The sequence below is a fragment of the Cherax quadricarinatus genome, chromosome 1, assembly GCF_038502225.1.
Source record: "Cherax quadricarinatus isolate ZL_2023a chromosome 1, ASM3850222v1, whole genome shotgun sequence".
Lineage (NCBI taxonomy): Eukaryota > Metazoa > Arthropoda > Malacostraca > Decapoda > Parastacidae > Cherax > Cherax quadricarinatus.
In genome coordinates this window covers 103,656,026-103,675,318 of record NC_091292.1, presented here as the reverse complement: position 1 = coordinate 103,675,318, position 19,293 = coordinate 103,656,026, and the positions used below count along the sequence as shown (strand labels likewise).

The window sequence follows — 19,293 nt, the reverse complement described above, 5'->3', positions numbered from 1 at the left end:
GGTTCCAAACTGGTGCTGCAGACTCCAGTATGGGCCTGACGTACACGGTGTACAGTGTCTTGAAAGATTCCTTACTTAAGTATCGGAACGCTAATCTCAGGTTTGCCACGTGCCCATATGCTGCAGCAGTTATCTGGTTGATGTGTGCTGTGTGTGTGTGTGTGTGTGTGTGTGTGTGTGTGTGTGTGTTTGTCGTGCCGAATATGTAAAACTGAGCATTATCAAGAACTCATTTAAAATTAAGTCCTTTCTCTTGTACGTTTAAAGATATATTTTTTTCATTTATGTTAATGTAAAAATTAATAATTTTGTACCAAAAGAACCTTCGAAAACTTGCCTAACCTTATTATAACAAGCGCACTTTAGTTTAACCCAATCCAACTAAATATATTTTAGATAAGTTTACAATAATTTAATCAACAAAAACAATGAGATATTTTTTTTTCATTAGTTTTCAGAACGATTTTTACGAAATTATTGCATACACAAATTTTCGCTTACCTTATTCGGCAAGAAGGGCGTTGCTATTTAAGCCAAAATAGCAAGTTTTACATATTCGGCATGGCATATATATATATAATATATATATATATGTATATATATATATATAAATATATATGTATATATATGTGTGTATATATATGTATACATATATATATGTCGTGCCGAATATGTAAAACTGGTCAATTAGCAAAAACTCATTTAAAATTAAGTCCTTTTCAAAATTTTCTCTCATACGTTTAAAGATATATATTTTTCATTAATGTTAATGTAATTTTTTTTAATTTTGCACCAAAAGAATCTTAGAAAACTTACCTAACCTTATTATAACAAGAACAATTTATTTTAGCCTAACCCAACTAAATATATTTTAGATTTGTTTACAATAATTTAATACTAAACAAACACAGTGAAATATATTTTTTTCGTTAGGTTCAGAATGATTTTGGCGAAATTATTGCATACACAAATTTTCACTTGTTCTATATGGCAAGATGAACGTTGCTATTTAAGCCAAGATAGCAAGTTCTGCCTATTCGGCACGACACACACACATATATATATATATATATATATATATATATATATATATTATATATATATATATATATATATATATATCAGTAGTAGTAACCAGTTACCAGTAACCACTGTGCCAGTTGACTCACGACCAACCGTCTCTGCCTGAGTCACTGTCTATTCATATTGAGCTGACCTGACATTATTCAAAGACCCTCTATGGGTACGTGGGCGGCCAGTCAGTCAGTGTTACGAGTGTGAGCAAGGAGATAGGTACGGCCGGCTACAAGGGCGTTACACACATTATCTGTAATTATACGTACTACCAGTCTACGTGAGTATTTCTTACCTAATCCACGTGTCGAACTCCCACATGATAAATGGTGGCACCGGTGTGGAGCTTGTCAGTGTTACAAGTGTGAGCAAGGAGATAGGTACGGCCGGCTGCAAGGGCGTTACACACATTATCTGTAATTATACGTACTACCAGCCATGTGGGAGTTCGACACGTGGATTAGGTAAGAAATACTCACGTAGGCTGTAGTACGTATAATTACAGATAATGTGTGTAACGCCCTTGCAGCCGGCCGTACCTATCTCCTTGCTCACACTCGTAACACTGACTGACTGGCCGCCCACGTACCCATAGAGGGTCTTTGAATAATGTCAGGTCAGCTCAATATGAATAGACAGTGACTCAGGCAGAGACGGTTGGTCGTGAGTCAACTGGCACAGTGGTTACTGGTAACTGGTTACTACTACTGAGATATATAATATATATATATATATGTAATATATATATATAATATATATATATATATATATATATATATATATATATATATATATATATATATATGTATATATATATATATATAATATATATATATATATATATATATATATATATATATATATATATATATATATATATATATATATATGTCATGTTACTCTGATGCAGAGTTTGCAGGTTCGAGTCCTGCTGTGGACGTAGAGACAATGTAAATAATTTCGCCTGTTTGCGCTCTCTCCCTCTCTCTCTCTCTCATATATATATATATATATATATATATATATATATATATATATATATATATATATATATATATATATATATATATATATATATATATATATATAAATGCAATTATTTTTTTATAAACACATCGGCCGATTCCCACCCCACCTTTCATTATCATTCACTCCATCACTGTCTTGCCAGAGGGGTGCTTTACACTACAGTTATAAAACTGCAACATTAACTCCCCTCCTTCAGAGTGTAGACACTCTGAAGGAGGCCGGACTCAAGTCCGGCCTGCCGGTTTCCCTGAATCCCTTCATAACTGTTACTTTGCTCACACTCCAAGAGCACGTCAAGTATTAAAAACCATTTGTCTCCATTCACTCCTATCAAATACGCTCATGCAAGCTTGCTGGAAGTCCAAGCCCCTCGCACACAAAACCTCCTTTACCCTCTCCCTCCAACCCTTTCTAGGCCGACCCCTACCCCGCCTTCCCTCCACTACAGATTTATACACTCTCGAAATCATTCTGTTTTGTTCCATTCTCTCTATATGTCCGAACCACCTCAACAACCCCTCCTCAGTCCTCTGGATAATAGTTTTGGTAATCCCACACCTCCTAATTTCCGAACTACGAATTCTCTGCATTATATTCACACCACACATTGCCCTCAGACATGACATCTCCACTGCCTCCAGCCTTCTCGTTGCAACATTCATCACCCATGCTTCACACCCATATAGGAGTGTTGGTACAACTATACTCTCATACATTCCCCTTTTTGCTTTGTCTCCACAGACTCCTAAGTGCACCACTCGCCCTTTTCCCTTCATCAGTTCTGTGATTCACCTCATCCTTCATAGACCCATCTGCTGACACGTCCACTCCTAAATATCTGAATACGTTCACTTCCGCCATGCTCTCTCCCTCCAATCTGATATCCAGTCTTTCGTCACCTAATTTTTTTATCCTCATAACCTTACTCTTTCCTATATTCACTTTTAACTTTCTTCTTTTGCACACCCTACCAAATTCATCCACCAACCTCTGCAACTTCTCTTCAGAATCTTCCAAGAGCACAGTGTCATCAGCAAAGAGCAACTGTGGCAACTCCCACTTTGTGTTTGATTCTTTATCTTTTAACTCCACACCTCTTGCCAAGACCCTAGCAATCACTTCTCTTACAACCCCATCTATAAATATATTGAACAACCACAGTGACATCACACATCCTTGTCTAAGGTCTACTTTTAATGGGAAATAATCTCCCTCTCTCCTACATACTCGAACCTGAGCCTCACTATCCTCGTAAAAACTCTGCACTGCTTTCAGTAACCTACCTCCTATACCATACACCTGCAACATCTGCCACATTGCCCCCCTATCCACCCAGTCATATGCCTTTTCTAAATCCATAAATGCCACAAAAACCTCTTTAGCCTTATCTAAATACTGTTCACCTATATGTTTCACTGTAAACACTTGGTCTACACACCCCCTACTTTTCCTAAAGCCTTGTTCATCTGCTATCCTACTCTCTGTCTTACACTTAATTCTTTCAATAATAACTCTATACACTTTACCATATATACTCAACAGACTTATTCCCCTATAATTTTTGCACTCTCTTTTATCCCCTTTGCCTTTATACAAAGGAACTATGCATGCTCTCTGCCAATCCCTTACCCTCTTCCATACATTTATTAAATAATAGCACCAACCACTCCAAAACTATATCCCCTCCTGCTTTTAACATTTCTATCTTTATGCCATCAATCCCAGCTGCCTTACCCCCTTTCATTCTACCAACTGCCTCACGAACTTCCATCTAACTCACAACTGGCTCTTCCTCACTCCTACAAGATGTTATTCCTCCTTGCCCTATACACGAAATCACAGCTTCCCTATCTTCATCAACATTTAACAATTCCTCAAAATATTCCCCTCCATCTTCCCAATACCTCTAACTCTTCATTTAATAACTCTCCTCTCCTATTTTTAACTGTCATATCCATTTGTTCCTTAGGCTTCCTCAACTTATTAATCTCACTCCAAAACTTTTTCTTATTTTCAACAAAATTTGTTGATAGCATCTCACCCGCTCTCTCATTTGGTCTCTTTTTACATTGCTTCACCACTCACTTAACCTCTCTCTCTCTCTCCATATACTCTTTCCCCCTTGTATCACTTCTACTTGGTAAAAACCTCTCATATGCTAACCTTTTCTCCCTTATTACTCTCTTTACATCATCATTCCACCAATCGCTCTTCTTCCCTTCCGCACCCACTTTCCTGTAACCACAAACTTCTGCTGAACACTCTAACTCTACATTCTTAAACCTACCCCATACATCTTCGACCCCATTGCCTATACTCTCACTAGCCCATCTATCCTCCAATAGTTGTTTATATCTTACCCTAACTGCCTCCTCTTTTATATAATTATATATATATATATATATATATATATATATATATATATATATATATATATATATATATATATATATATGTATGTATGTATGTATGTATTTTTAAGCTGTATCTTCAGTTAACATTATCCTGCTCTGTGTCTTAAAAGTTCTTTTTGCATATTATAACCTTGCAACATCTGAGGCTTGTCTCCCACTGTCTTGCAACCCACATACCACTTAAGTTAAATATTACTCTTCTGAGATGTAAAACTTCCACATCATGTATGACTGACAGAGACAAGTTGCTTGTTGCAAATATGACTCCACTAACATCTTTTGCAATGTCCGTGTATGTTAATGCTCATTTTCTTCCTCTTCCTCAGGAAATTGAAGGTGACCATTGTGATCGCTGCTAGCACTGATCTAGGTACGTCTGTGTCTAGGCACGTTTTGCGGTCGCTTTACCCTGGGTAGTTCTTGGTGTGGGTAGCAGCAACTTGTAGGCTCTTCAAGGAAAACCTTGAAACATGCATGCGGACTAACAATAAGGTGAAAGGTGGTGAGGATGCAAGTCTAATTCAAGTGTATGAAATCTTACCTAGGATACCTGATAGCACCCCAAGTAGTGCACCACCAGTGGTGGTTTCCCAGAAAGTGCACCACCAATGCAAGTTGACCCGAGCACGCCTCTAGCGACAAACATGATCATTGCCACTTGGTTTTATGAGAGGAATTGGTGGTTGGTGTAATGGTGTGAGGTAACAACTTAAGAGCCAATGATCGTAACAGTCAGCGTTAACGAGGTAGTCTGACCACCACGTCTCTTCTTTCTTGTGATAGTTACACCTGATTCTTCATATACTAATGTTGTTATCGATTTACGTCCACAGTTTAATGAATACTACTTTTGTCTCCGCCGCCGCAACTTCTTTGTCGTTGTTGCTGCTGCTAATAATAATAATAATAATAATAATAAGAGGCAGTAGGCAAAATGAAAGGGGGTAAGGCAGCCGGGATTGATGGGATAAAGATAGAAATGTTAAAAGCAGGTGGGGATATAGTTTTGGAGTGGTTGGTGCAATTATTTAATAAATGTATGGAAGAGGGTAAGGTACCTAGGGATTGGCAGAGAGCATGCATAGTTCCTTTGTATAAAGGCAAAGGGGATAAAAGAGAGTGCAAAAATTATAGGGGGATAAGTCTGTTGAGTGTACCTGGTAAAGTGTATGGTAGAGTTATAATTGAAAGAATTAAGAGTAAGACGGAGAATAGGATAGCAGATGAACAAGGAGGCTTTAGGAAAGGTAGGGGGTGTGTGGACCAGGTGTTTACAGTGAAACATATAAGTGAACAGTATTTAGATAAGGCTAAAGAGGTCTTTGTGGCATTTATGGATTTGGAAAAGGCATATGACAGGGTGGATAGGGGGGCAATGTGGCAGATGTTGCAAGTGTATGGTGTAGGAGGTAGGTTACTGAAAGCAGTGGAAGAGTTTTTTACGAGGATAGTGAGGCTCAAGTTAGAGTATGTAGGAAAGAAGGAAATTTTTTCCCAGTAAAAGTAGGCCTTAGACAAGGATGTGTGATGTCACCGTGGTTGTTTAATATATTTATAGATGGGGTTGTAAGAGAAGTAAATGCGAGGGTCTTGGCAAGAGGCGTGGAGTTAAAAGATAAAGAATCACACACAAAGTGGGAGTTGTCACAGCTGCTCTTTGCTGATGACACTGTGCTCTTGGGAGATTCTGAAGAGAAGTTGCAGAGATTGGTGGATGAATTTGGTAGGGTGTGCAAAAGAAGAAAATTAAAGGTGAATACAGGAAAGAGTAAGGTTATGAGGATAACAAAAAGATTAGGTGATGAAAGATTGAATATCAGATTGGAGGGAGAGAGTATGGAGGAGGTGAACTAATAATAAGAGCTATATATCTTAAGATGTTTATATTTTTTTTAATTATAACTAATGATATTGATAATACTTGAGCAATATAATAGCAGTTAAAATAATACGTTTATGATTTATTAAGTCAGGAAAATAAAAAATAAAAATACACTAATACTACCAAGATATATAAGAATATTTTTGTCAGTGCTTCCAGAACTCGTTAAAAATATGAGTATACTTTGTAAACTCTGTAAGGGCACTTTGTAAACTATGTTAAAACACTTTGTAAACTCTGTAAGGATCCAGTGTGAACTGTGTAAGGACACTTTGTAAACTATGTAAGGACACTTCGTGAACTCGGTAGAGATGTGAGGACACTGTGGTGTCATGTATACCTGTGTAGCCTCACGCTGTATAGCCCTTGTGGCTTAGCGTTTCTTTTTGATTATAATAATAATGTGTAGCCTCACAACCCGACTTCCGCTGACATAATCTACTTGGTTGGATACATTGAAACTTGTTAAAAATTGTTTTCGACATGCACATTCAGGCACTTTATTGAGCAGTCATGTCTGAGTTTACGAAAAGAAATTCACTTGTTTAGAATGACCCTGAAAATTGTCTTGAATTGTCCATAGAGTAAAATGTGTAGAGAATAAGAGAAAATGTTATACTACGTTAGGGTGGAAATATCTGGTTTAATAATAGATTATAGATGAATAAAACAAGCTGCTATTCTGAGCATTTTTAGAAGCTAAATTCTTCGAAGATATTAAAACGAAATGATTTTTGAATGTGTGTGTTTAATGGTGAGATGATGCAAGAGTAACGTCTCAGTCTTACCTCATTACCAAGAAAGATTTTAATCCTGAAGATCTCATAGAAGAGAATTAAAGGACTCAAGTTAAAAAACTTATTTTCTACTTGAAAGTGTTTCAGTATTTTCTTATACCTTTTTTTTGTGCTTCCTAATGATTTATTTATTTGTTGGCAACAATAGTATTAAAAATTATATGATACATTACGTTTGCAGATGATAACACTAAAGTGTTGGGGCAAAACTCTGGCTACGCCGAGTTCTTGGGTTTTCCTATCGAGTTTCTTGTGCAATTATTTTTTTTGTCTCTAACTTAAGCAACTGTTTCTTCTATGAGGTAATCTTCGTACCTATTGCGGCAAAACTAAACCTTTTTTGATTTATAAAGCCTCTATAATACTTAATCTTTTGGTAATTCACTGAAGCTGGGGACACCAGCTCCTGATCCGCTGTGCTGGAGTTGGGTGTTAACTATTGCAGACGCAATTGTGTAGTCCTGCACTACTTTCTTAGCATCCACGATGGTTTAGTCTCTTCTGTTTCCATTCTACTTTGAATTTAATAGACGGTGATATTCGGTTGAAGTGATCAGAGTTATTGAAAACACCATATAGTGCTTGCTGTGTATATACTCTTTATAAGATCACAGTAAGCAGATGATAACACAATATGCAAAAATTCCAAGTGCTTTCGTGAATTTTTCTTGATAATGTGAGAAATCACGAAAGCGCTTGGAATTTCGCTGTTTTTCAGTGTGTCAATGTATATATATATATATTATATATATATATATATATATATATATATATATATATATATATATATATATATATATATATATATATATATATATATATATGTATATATATATATATATATATATATATATATATATATATATATATATATATATATATATATATATATATATATATATATATATATATATATATATATATATATATATATATATATATATATGTATATATATATATATATATATATATATATATATATATATATATATATATATATACATATATATATATGTATATATATATATATATATATATATATATATATATATATATATATATATATATATATATATATATATATAATGTATGTGTGTGTGTGTGTGTGTCGTGCCGAATAGGTAAAACTAGCAGTTTTGGCTTAAATAGCAACGCTCATCTTGCCGAATAAGGCAAGCGAAGATTTGTGTATGCAATAATTTTCAAAAAATTATTCTGACCCTATTTTGACATTAACATAAATTAAAAAAATATGTCTTTAAACGTATAAGAGAACACTTTAAAAAGGACTTAATTTTAAATGAGTTCTTGCTAATTGACCAGTTTTACTTATTCGGCACGACATATATATATATATATATATATATATATATATATATATATATATATATATATATATATATATATATATATATATATATATATATATATACAAAAAAGAGAAAACTCATTCATTGTCACTCATTCAAGCGCTGTCTTGCTTAGAAATATATATTTCTTAATGCAATATTTCTTCGCTCACGGGCTCACAAATTTACCTAATTGGAGTCTCGTGTAGAGCAGATCAAAGAGACAAATTCCGTGTGAGTTGAAAGGTTGCTGAGCTTGATCTGATCCCCGTCACATGTTTGCGGATCACCGGAGACGCTGGTCTGTATATCAGAGAACAGCAAACGCAAGCAACCCGGAAATTTCAGCGCTAATTACGCTACAAATTTACGTACGTACAGGTACTCCACATCAAGAATAATGCACAACACTGTAGTTGCAATAATTAAAAAAAAACTGCCATTGTTACTTCCACTGCTACTGTTACTACCGCTGCTACTGTTACTACCGCTGCTACTGTTACTACCGCTGCTACTGTTACTACCGCTGCTACTGTTACTACCGCTGCTACTGTTACTACCGCTGCTACTGTTACTACCGCTGCTACTGTTACTACCGCTGTTACTGTTACTACCGCTGTTACTGTTACTACCGCTGCTACTGTTACTACCGCTGTTACTGTTACTACCGCTGCTACTGTTACTACCGCTGTTACTGTTACTACCGCTGTTACTGTTACTACCGCTGCTACTGTTACTACCGCTGCTACTGTTACTACCGCTGTTACTGTTACTACCGCTGTTACTGTTACTACCGCTGATACTGTTACTGTTACTACGCTGTTACTACTGTTACTACCGCTGCTACTGTTACTACCGCTGTGTTACTACCGCTTACTGCTGTTACTGTTACTACCGCTGCTACTACTGTTACTACCGCTGCTACTGTTACTACCGCTGCTACTGTTACTACCGCTGCTACTGTTACTACCGCTGTGTTACTACTGTTACTACCGCTGCTACTGTTACTACTACCGCTGCTACTGTTACTACCGCTGCTACTACTGTTACGCTGCTACTGTTACTACCGCTGGTACTGTTACTACCGCTGCTACTGTTACTACCGCTGCTACTGTTACTACCGCTGCTACTGTTACTACCGCTGCTACTGTTACTACCGCTGCTACTGTTACTACCGCTGGTACTGTTACTACCGCTGTTACTGTTACTACCGCTGTTACTGTTACTACCGCTGCTACTGTTACTACCGCTGCTACTGTTACTACTGTTACGCTGTTACTGTTACTACCGCTGCTACTGTTACTACCGCTGTTACTGTTACTACCGCTGTTACTGTTACTACCGCTGTTACTATTACTACCGCTGTTACTGTTACTACCGCTGCTACTGTTACTACCGCTGCTACTGTTACTACCGCTGCTACTGTTACTACCTCTGCTACTGTTACTACCACTTCTACTGTTACTTCCACTGCTACTGTTACTACCGCTGCTACTGTTACTACCGCTGCTACTGTTACTACCGCTGTTACTGTTACTACCCGCTGTTGTTACTGTTACTACCGCTGCTACTGTTACTACCGCTGTACTGTTACTACCGTTACTACCGCTGTTACTGTTACTACCGCTGTTACTGTTACTACCGCTGCTACTGTTACTACCGCTGCTACTGTTACTACCGCTGTTACTGTTACTACCGCTGTTACTGTTACTACCGCTGCTACTGTTACTACCGCTGTTACTGTTACTACCGCTGTTACTGTTACTACCGCTGTTACTGTTACTACCGCTGCTACTGTTACTACCGCTGTTACTGTTACTACCGCTGCTACTGTTACTACCGCTGTTACTGTTACTACCGCTGCTACTGTTACTACCGCTGCTACTGTTACTACCGCTGCTACTGTTACTACCGCTGCTACTGTTACTACCGCTGTTACTGTTACTACCGCTGCTACTGTTACTACCGCTGCTACTGTTACTACCGCTGCTACTGTTACTACGGCTGCTACTGTTACTACCGCTGCTACTGTTACTACGGCTGCTACTGTTACTACGGCTGCTACTGTTACTACCGCTGCTACTGTTACTACCGCTGTTACTGTTACTACCGCTGCTACTGTTACTACCGCTGCTACTGTTACTACCGCTGCTACTGTTACTACCGCTGTTACTGTTACTACCGCTGTTACTGTTACTACCGCTGCTACTGTTACTACCGCTGTTACTGTTACTACCGCTGCTACTGTTACTACCGCTGTTACTGTTACTACCGCTGTTACTGTTACTACCGCTGCTACTGTTACTACCGCTGTTACTGTTACTACCGCTGCTACTGTTACTACCGCTGCTACTGTTACTACCGCTGCTACTGTTACTACCGCTGCTACTGTTACTACCGCTGCTACTGTTACTACCGCTGCTACTGTTACTACCGCTGCTACTGTTACTACCGCTGCTACTGTTACTACCGCTGCTACTGTTACTACCGCTGCTACTGTTACTACCGCTGCTATTGTTACTACCGCTGTTACTGTTACTACCGCTGCTACTGTTACTACCGCTGCTATTGTTACTACCGCTGTTACTGTTACTACCGCTGCTACTGTTACTACCGCTGCTACTGTTACTACCGCTGTTACTGTTACTACCGCTGCTACTGTTACTACCGCTGCTACTGATACTACCGCTGCTACTGTTAATACCGCTGCTACTGTTACTACCGCTGTTACTGTTACTACAGCTGCTACTGTTACTACCGCTGTTACTGTTACTACCGCTGTTACTGTTACTACCGCTGCTACTGTTACTACCGCTGTTACTGTTACTACCGCTGTTACTGTTACTACCGCTGTTACTGTTACTACCGCTGCTACTGTTACTACCGCTACCGCTGCTACTGTTACTACCGCTGCTACTGTTACTACCGCTGCTACTGTTACTACCGCTGCTACTGTTACTACCGCTACCGCTGCTACTGTTACTACCGCTGCTACTGTTACTACCTGCTACTGTTACTACCGCTACCGCTGGTTCTGTTACTACCGCTGCTACTGTTACTACCGCTGCTACTGTTACTACCGCTGCTACTGTTACTACCGCTGCTACTGTTACTACCGCTGCTACTGTTACTACCGCTGCTACTGTTACTACCGCTGCTACTGTTACTACCGCTGCTACTGTTACTACCGCTGTTACTGTTACTACCGCTGTTACTGTTACTACCGCTGCTACTGTTACTACCGCTGCTACTGTTACTACCGCTGTTACTGTTACTACCGCTGTTACTGTTACTACCGCTGCTACTGTTACTACCGCTGTTACTGTTACTACCGCTCCTACTGTTACTACCGCTGTTACTGTTACTACCGCTGTTACTATTACTACCGCTGCTACTGTTACTACCGCTGTTACTGTTACTACCGCTGCTACTGTTACTACGGCTGCTACTGTTACTACCGCTGTTACTGTTACTACCGCTGCTACTGTTACTACCGCTGCTACTGTTACTACCGCTGCTACTGTTACTACCGCTGCTACTGTTACTACCGCTGCTACTGTTACTACCGCTGCTACTGTTACTACCGCTGCTACTGTTACTACCGCTGCTATTGTTACTACCGCTGTTACTACTACCGCTGCTACTGTTACTACCGCTGCTATTGTTACTACCGCTGTTACTGTTACTACCGCTGCTACTGTTACTACGGCTGCTACTGTTACTACCGCTGCTACTGTTACTACCGCTGCTACTGTTACTACCGCTACCGCTGCTACTGTTACTACCGCTACCGCTGGTACTGTTACTACCGCTGCTACTGTTACTACCGCTGCTACTGTTACTACCGCTGCTACTGTTACTACCGCTGCTACTGTTACTACCGCTGCTACTGTTACTACGGCTGTTACTGTTACTACCTCTGGTACTGTTACTACCGCTGCTACTGTTACTACCGCTGCTACTGTTACTACCGCTGCTACTGTTACTACCGCTGCTACTGTTACTACCGCTGCTACTGTTACTACCGCTGTTACTGTACCACTACTGCTACTGTTACTACCGCTGTTACTGTTACTACCGCTGTTACTGTTACTACCGCTGTTACTGTTACTACCGCTGCTACTGTTACTACCGCTGCTACTGTTACTACCGCTGCTATTGTTACTACCGCTGTTACTGTTACTACCGCTGCTACTGTTACTACCGCTGCTACTGTTACTACCGCTGTTACTACCGCTGCTACTGTTACTACCGCTGTTACTGTTACTACCGCTGCTACTGTTACTACCGCTGTTGCTGTTACTACCGCTGTTACTGTTACTACCGCTGCTACTGTTACTACGGCTGTTACTGTTACTACCGCTGTAACTGTTACTACCGCTCCTACTGTTACTACCGCTGTTACTGTTACTACCGCTGCTACTGTTACTACGGCTGCTACTGTTACTACCGCTGCTACTGTTACTACCGCTGTTGCTGTTACTACCGCTGTTACTGTTACTACCGCTCCTACTGTTACTACCGCTGTTACTGTTACTACCGCTGTTACTGTTACTACCGCTGTTACTGTTACTACCGCTGCTACTGTTACTACCGCTGCTACTGTTACTACCGCTGTTACTGTTACTACCGCTGTTACTGTTACTACCGCTGCTACTGTTACTACCGCTGCTACTGTTACTACCGCTGCTACTGTTACTACGGCTGCTACTGTTACTACCGCTGTTACTGTTACTACCGCTGCTACTGTTACTACCGCTGCTACTGTTACTACCGCTGCTACTGTTACTACCGCTGCTACTGTTACTACCGCTGCTATTGTTACTACCGCTGTTACTGTTACTACCGCTGCTACTGTTACTACCGCTGCTACTGTTACTACCGCTGCTACTGTTACTACCGCTGCTACTGTTACTACCGCTGTTACTGTTACTACCGCTGCTACTGTTACTACCGCTGCTGCTGATACTACCGCTGCTACTGTTAATACCGCTGCTACTGTTACTACCGCTGTTACTGTTACTACAGCTGCTACTGTTACTACCGCTGTTACTGTTACTACCGCTGTTACTGTTACTACCGCTGCTACTGTTACTACCGCTGCTACTGTTACTACCGCTGTTACTGTTACTACCGCTGCTAGTGTTACTACCGCTACTACTGTTACTACCGCTGCTACTGTTACTACCGCTGTTACTGTTACTACCGCTGTTACTGTTACTACCGCAGCTACTGTTACTACCGCTGCTACTGTTACTACCGCTGTTACTGTTACTACCGCTGTTACTGTTGCTACCACTGTTACTGTTACTACCGCTGCTACTGTTACTACCGCTGTTACTATTACTACCGCTGTTACTGTTACTACCGCTGTTACTGTTACTACCGCTGCTACTGTTACTACGGCTGCTACTGTTACTACCGCTGCTACTGTTACTACCGCTGTTGCTGTTACTACCGCTGTTACTGTTACTACCGCTGCTACTGTTACTACCGCTGTTACTGTTACTACCGCTGTTACTGTTACTACCGCTGTTACTGTTACTACCGCTCCTACTGTTACTACCGCTGTTACTGTTACTACCGCTGCTACTGTTACTACGGCTGCTACTGTTACTACCGCTGCTACTGTTACTACCGCTGTTGCTGTTACTACCGCTGTTACTGTTACTACCGCTGTTACTGTTACTACCGCTGTTACTGTTACTACCGCTGCTACTGTTACTACCGCTGTTACTGTTACTACCGCTCCTACTGTTACTACCGCTGTTACTGTTACTACCGCTGTTACTGTTACTACCGCTGTTACTATTACTACCGCTGCTACTGTTGCTACCGCTGCTACTGTTACTACGGCTGCTACTGTTACTACCGCTGTTACTGTTACTACCGCTGCTACTGTTACTACCGCTGCTACTGTTACTACCGCTGCTACTGTTACTACGGCTGCTACTGTTACTACCGCTGCTACTGTTGCTACCGCTGCTACTGTTACTACGGCTGCTACTGTTACTACCGCTGTTACTGTTACTACCGCTGCTATTGTTACTACCGCTGTTACTACCGCTGTTACTGTTACTACCGCTGCTACTGTTACTACCGCTGTTACTGTTGCTACCGCTGCTACTGTTACTACCGCTGTTACTGTTACTACCGCTGCTACTGTTACTACCGCTGCTACTGTTACTACCGCTGCTACTGTTACTACGGCTGCTACTGTTACTACCGCTGCTACTGTTGCTACCGCTGCTACTGTTACTACCGCTGCTACTGTTACTACGGCTGCTACTGTTACTACCGCTGCTACTGTTGCTACCGCTGCTACTGTTACTACCGCTGTTACTGTTACTACCGCTGCTACTGTTACTACGGCTGCTACTGTTACTACGGCTGCTACTGTTACTACGGCTGCTACTGTTACTACCGCTGCTACTGTTGCTACCGCTGCTACTGTTACTACCGCTGTTACTGTTACTACCGCTGCTACTGTTACTACCGCTGCTACCGCTGCTACTGTTACTACGGCTGCTACTACCACTGCTACTGTTACTACCGCTGCTACTGTTGCTACCGCTGCTACTGTTACTACGGCTGCTACTGTTACTACCGCTGCTACTGTTACTACCGCTGCTATTGTTACTACCGCTGCTACTGTTGCTACCGCTGTTACTGTTACTACCGCTGCTACTGTTGCTACCGCTGCTACTGTTACTACGGCTGCTACTGTTACTACCGCTGCTACTGTTACTACCGCTGCTACTGTTACTACCGCTGCTACTGTTGCTACCGCTGCTACTGTTGCTACCGCTGCTACTGTTACTACCGCTGCTACTGTTGCTACCGCTGCTACTGTTACTACGGCTGCTACTGTTACTACCGCTGCTACTGTTACTACCGCTGTTACTGTTACTACCGCTGCTACTGTTGCTACCGCTGCTACTGTTGCTACCGCTGCTACTGTTACTACTACTGCAACTATTACTATTAATGGAATTACTACTACAACTATTTTTCACATCACTTCCTTCTCCCCCCCCCCTACCACATTATCCTCAGACCTTCTCACCTGTGACTTGACACTGGTTAGAGGAGTGAAACGTCGTCACGAGGTTTCTCTTTCCTGATTGGGGGTATTTGGTGGAATGTTTCTCACAGTAAGTTGCAACTGGATAGCAAAGTAAAGTTGAGCTCTGTGCCACTAACTAGAACTCTGTGTTACAATAAAACAGAACTGGTAATCCAGGTCAAACAACTGTTTTTCCATGTAAAACAGGACTTGCTTTCGAAAAAACAACAGAACTGTTGTTGCAGGTCAGAGAGAACTGTTGTTGCAGGTCAGACAGAACTGTTGTCCCAGGTCAAACAGAACTGTTATCTAAAGGGAACCATTGTTTTATCCTCATCAACATAATAGTGAGAGTTGATTTTTTAACTGTTTGTCACCTTACCAGCCCATTGCCCATTCCTCACCCCTTCCCCTCCCCTCCCCAGGGATGTACCCCCCTCCCTCACTCAGGAGTTCAAAAGTTAGGTTTATCAAGGAAAAATGCTTATCGACTCTTTAGTATTACATCCTGTACCATTCAGAGAACTGGTGAGACTGTAATGATTGTAACCTCACAGCTAAATAACAGAAATTTAAACCTGCCGCTGTTACTGATGGGAGTACTTAAACTAACGTGGTCAGGGAGGGAATGGAGAGATCTATCTCTCTCCATTATACCGCTACACGCCTCTCTATCTTGTAGTTGTACCGATGTGCTGTGGCAGTTTAAACAAGATTGTAGTTAGGCGCTTATCTTGAATCTTGATAAATTATGTATAATGTGATGAAGATGGTGTGACATGGATAGTGAAGCTGGTGTGACATTGATGGTGAAGCTGGTGTGACATTGATGGTGAAGCTGGTGTGACATTGATGGTGAAGCTGGTGTGACATTGATGGTGAAGCTGGTGTGACATTGATGGTGAAGCTGGTGTGAGTGGTTTTAGTTGTATAGTGAGCATCAATCAGTTAGTTACTTACACACACACACACACACACACACACACACACACACACACACACACACACACACACACACACAAACAAACATACATACATGTTACAGCGTGAATTACATTACAGTAAACTACATGTATAGTAAACTTCATACACAGTGAACCAGAGGTAACTAAAGAGTGAATTTTTAATTGTGCAAAGCAGCATCAAAGTCACATTCTTTAATTTTACGTATATCCATAAATAATCCAAAAATTTGGTCCAGTTTTCATATCCATTTTGTGGGTTGTGTATTGTGGCCCCACGGTATTGTTACTTTGTATTTTAGTCCTTGTATGATTGTGTTCCTGTGAGTGTTGTTGTTTGTATTTCAATGGATTCAGTTGCACCGCGTTGTGTTGTATTTTGTACCATTTTTCTGTGTTGAATCTGCACAATTACCTTGCCGTTGGGCAATTTAGTTTGAATGCCCACACTGGTGTGCAGCTGCACCCAGATTTACTTAAATGGAGCCCAGTCGCTGCCCATAAAGTTAAGCCGTTCATTTGTTTTCGCCGACTTTCCCTGGCACGTTTCCAGATGCCAATACAGGTGTTTGCATGAGCAGGTGTGTCACACGACTTACACTTACATCTACTCACCTGTGTAAGAAAGTTCACTCTGTCTTATAATATTCCTACGGTTGTCATGATAGGATTTGACGATGTTTCCTCTAGCAGTGATACACATCTCTCAAGCCATTTATTTTCTAAAAATTAGGGGGTTTTAAACAAATCACAGAGCGGATGGGTCTCGAACCCATGGCAGGTGAGACCTAAAAGTGGCAGACCAGTCTACTCGTTCTGTGAGTTGTTTGTAATCCTGATATTACGAGTTAGGATTTTATAATTTATTCGGTAATGTTAAAAGGTTTTTATATATATAATACGTGAGATGTTTCATAAATATTGTTAGTGCGAAGTCTGCACAGGTTATGTTTTCATATATGTTAATGGGTTTACATTTAAAATATCGTTCCTGCACTCTTTAAAAGTTTGATTTCTAATTAAGGATATGCACGCTACCTGAAGATTTTGATTTATAATTAAAGTTAGCAATCACCCGCACTGCTTTATATATTAATTTCCTCGACATTTTATATATTTTTATCATGGTGACTCGACTTTATTAATGTTACTTATGAATCATATCACTTATGTTCACTATACCCACCACTTGACAGTTTCTAAAATGTTAGCAAAGCATCAGTGATGATGAGACTGTGGCAGACGGTAAACTTCTTAAAAGACTAACAGAGTGACAGATATATTTTGTATAGCTTATGTATATGCACCTGAAGGACCTGGTCCCTACCGTGCACGCTTTTATAATAAATTACTGGATGGAAGCTATAGCAGTAAAATATGGAATAAACACAGTGATTTACAAGGAAATGGAGCGAATCATGGGTAGAGTTAGAAAGCACTATCAATATCCGTGACCCAAGACTTCAACAAATTTCCACCAGGCATCAGAAATATTGCTGGAACAAAGATAGAATTTTAATTAAAGAAACTGGACAGCTTCAAATGGCTATGTGGGCTTGCGGGTCGCTAGCACAGTCTGTCAAGCTACGATGGCTGTGTGGGCAAGTAGGGCGCCAACAGCAGCAGCCTAGTTAAAAAGGCAGTCAACAGAAAAGCCTGGCCCCAGCAGGGCGCGAGCATAGAAAAACTCTGGGATACGGTCACAGGTGGTCAACTGGAAAACCTGACCTCAGACCGCGCTGCAGGGATAGAAGAAAACTCAAAACCGGTCACAGGTAAATCGCGGATAAATCACAAGCATAGGCATTTGATACTGTACATCACAAGAGACTTGAGCAAGCAGAAATAACAGGAAATGCGCTACAGTGGATCAAATAGTACCTTATGGGAAGTAAACAGTGATTGTCCGAGGAGAGATGTCAGAATGTCACAGGTGGGGTTGTGCCAACATTAATATTATGACTGGTACTGTGTCCGGTATAAATGAAGAGCATATAGAGGTAGTTAGATGTATCCCTGAACTTAGACAAATAAATTTCTCAAATAAGCGGCTTCTCTAATTCAACCACCGCAAATGCAAAGTTACGAAAATTTTACAAGGGAGAACAAGGCCATAAATTGAGTAAAGAGTCGGACATTGAGGCTGCAAATCTCACCCAAGGAGGAAGACCCAGGGAAGTGAACAGTGTCGATCATATTGCCAGACACACATCAACTAAACCTCTGAAGTGAATATTCATCTTGACAAATCTAAGAGTAGCTCACAGGAATCTCAACAGGGCCATTAAATACCTATATACTACTTATACCAGGTCTGTCCTGGAGTATGCAGCACCAGCACAGGACCCTCACCTGATAAAGCCAGAGACTTTGTTATTGTCACTGTCAGAAAGATGGTTATTGCCACGGTCAGAAATATGGTTATTGTCACGGTCAGAAATATGGTTATTGTCACGGTCAGAAATATGGTTATTGTCACTGCTAGAAATATGGTTATTGTCACCGCTAGAAATATGGTTATTGCCACTGTCAGAAATATGGTTATTGTCACCGCTAGAAATATGGTTATTGTCACGGTCAGAAATATGGTTCTTGTCACCGCTAGAAATATGGTTATTGCCACGGTCAGAAATATGGTTATTGTCACGGCCAAAAACTTGGTCATTACTATGGCTAGTGACCATTACCGCGAGGTTGGGGAAAAGTTAGGCAATAGTGAC

General features: G+C 40.6%; 1 protein-coding gene across 1 annotated transcript in view; it reads left to right on the top strand.

Annotated features, from left to right (window-relative positions):
- Nucleotides 1–19,293, top strand: part of mub (poly(rC)-binding protein mub) — a 742,071-nt gene that overhangs the window by 591,922 nt on the left and 130,856 nt on the right. Inside the window, exon 2 of the mRNA XM_070085535.1 lies at nucleotides 4,844–4,887. The gene's annotated coding sequence lies outside the window, so the exon portion shown is untranslated. The remainder of the gene's footprint in view (nucleotides 1–4,843; nucleotides 4,888–19,293) is intronic.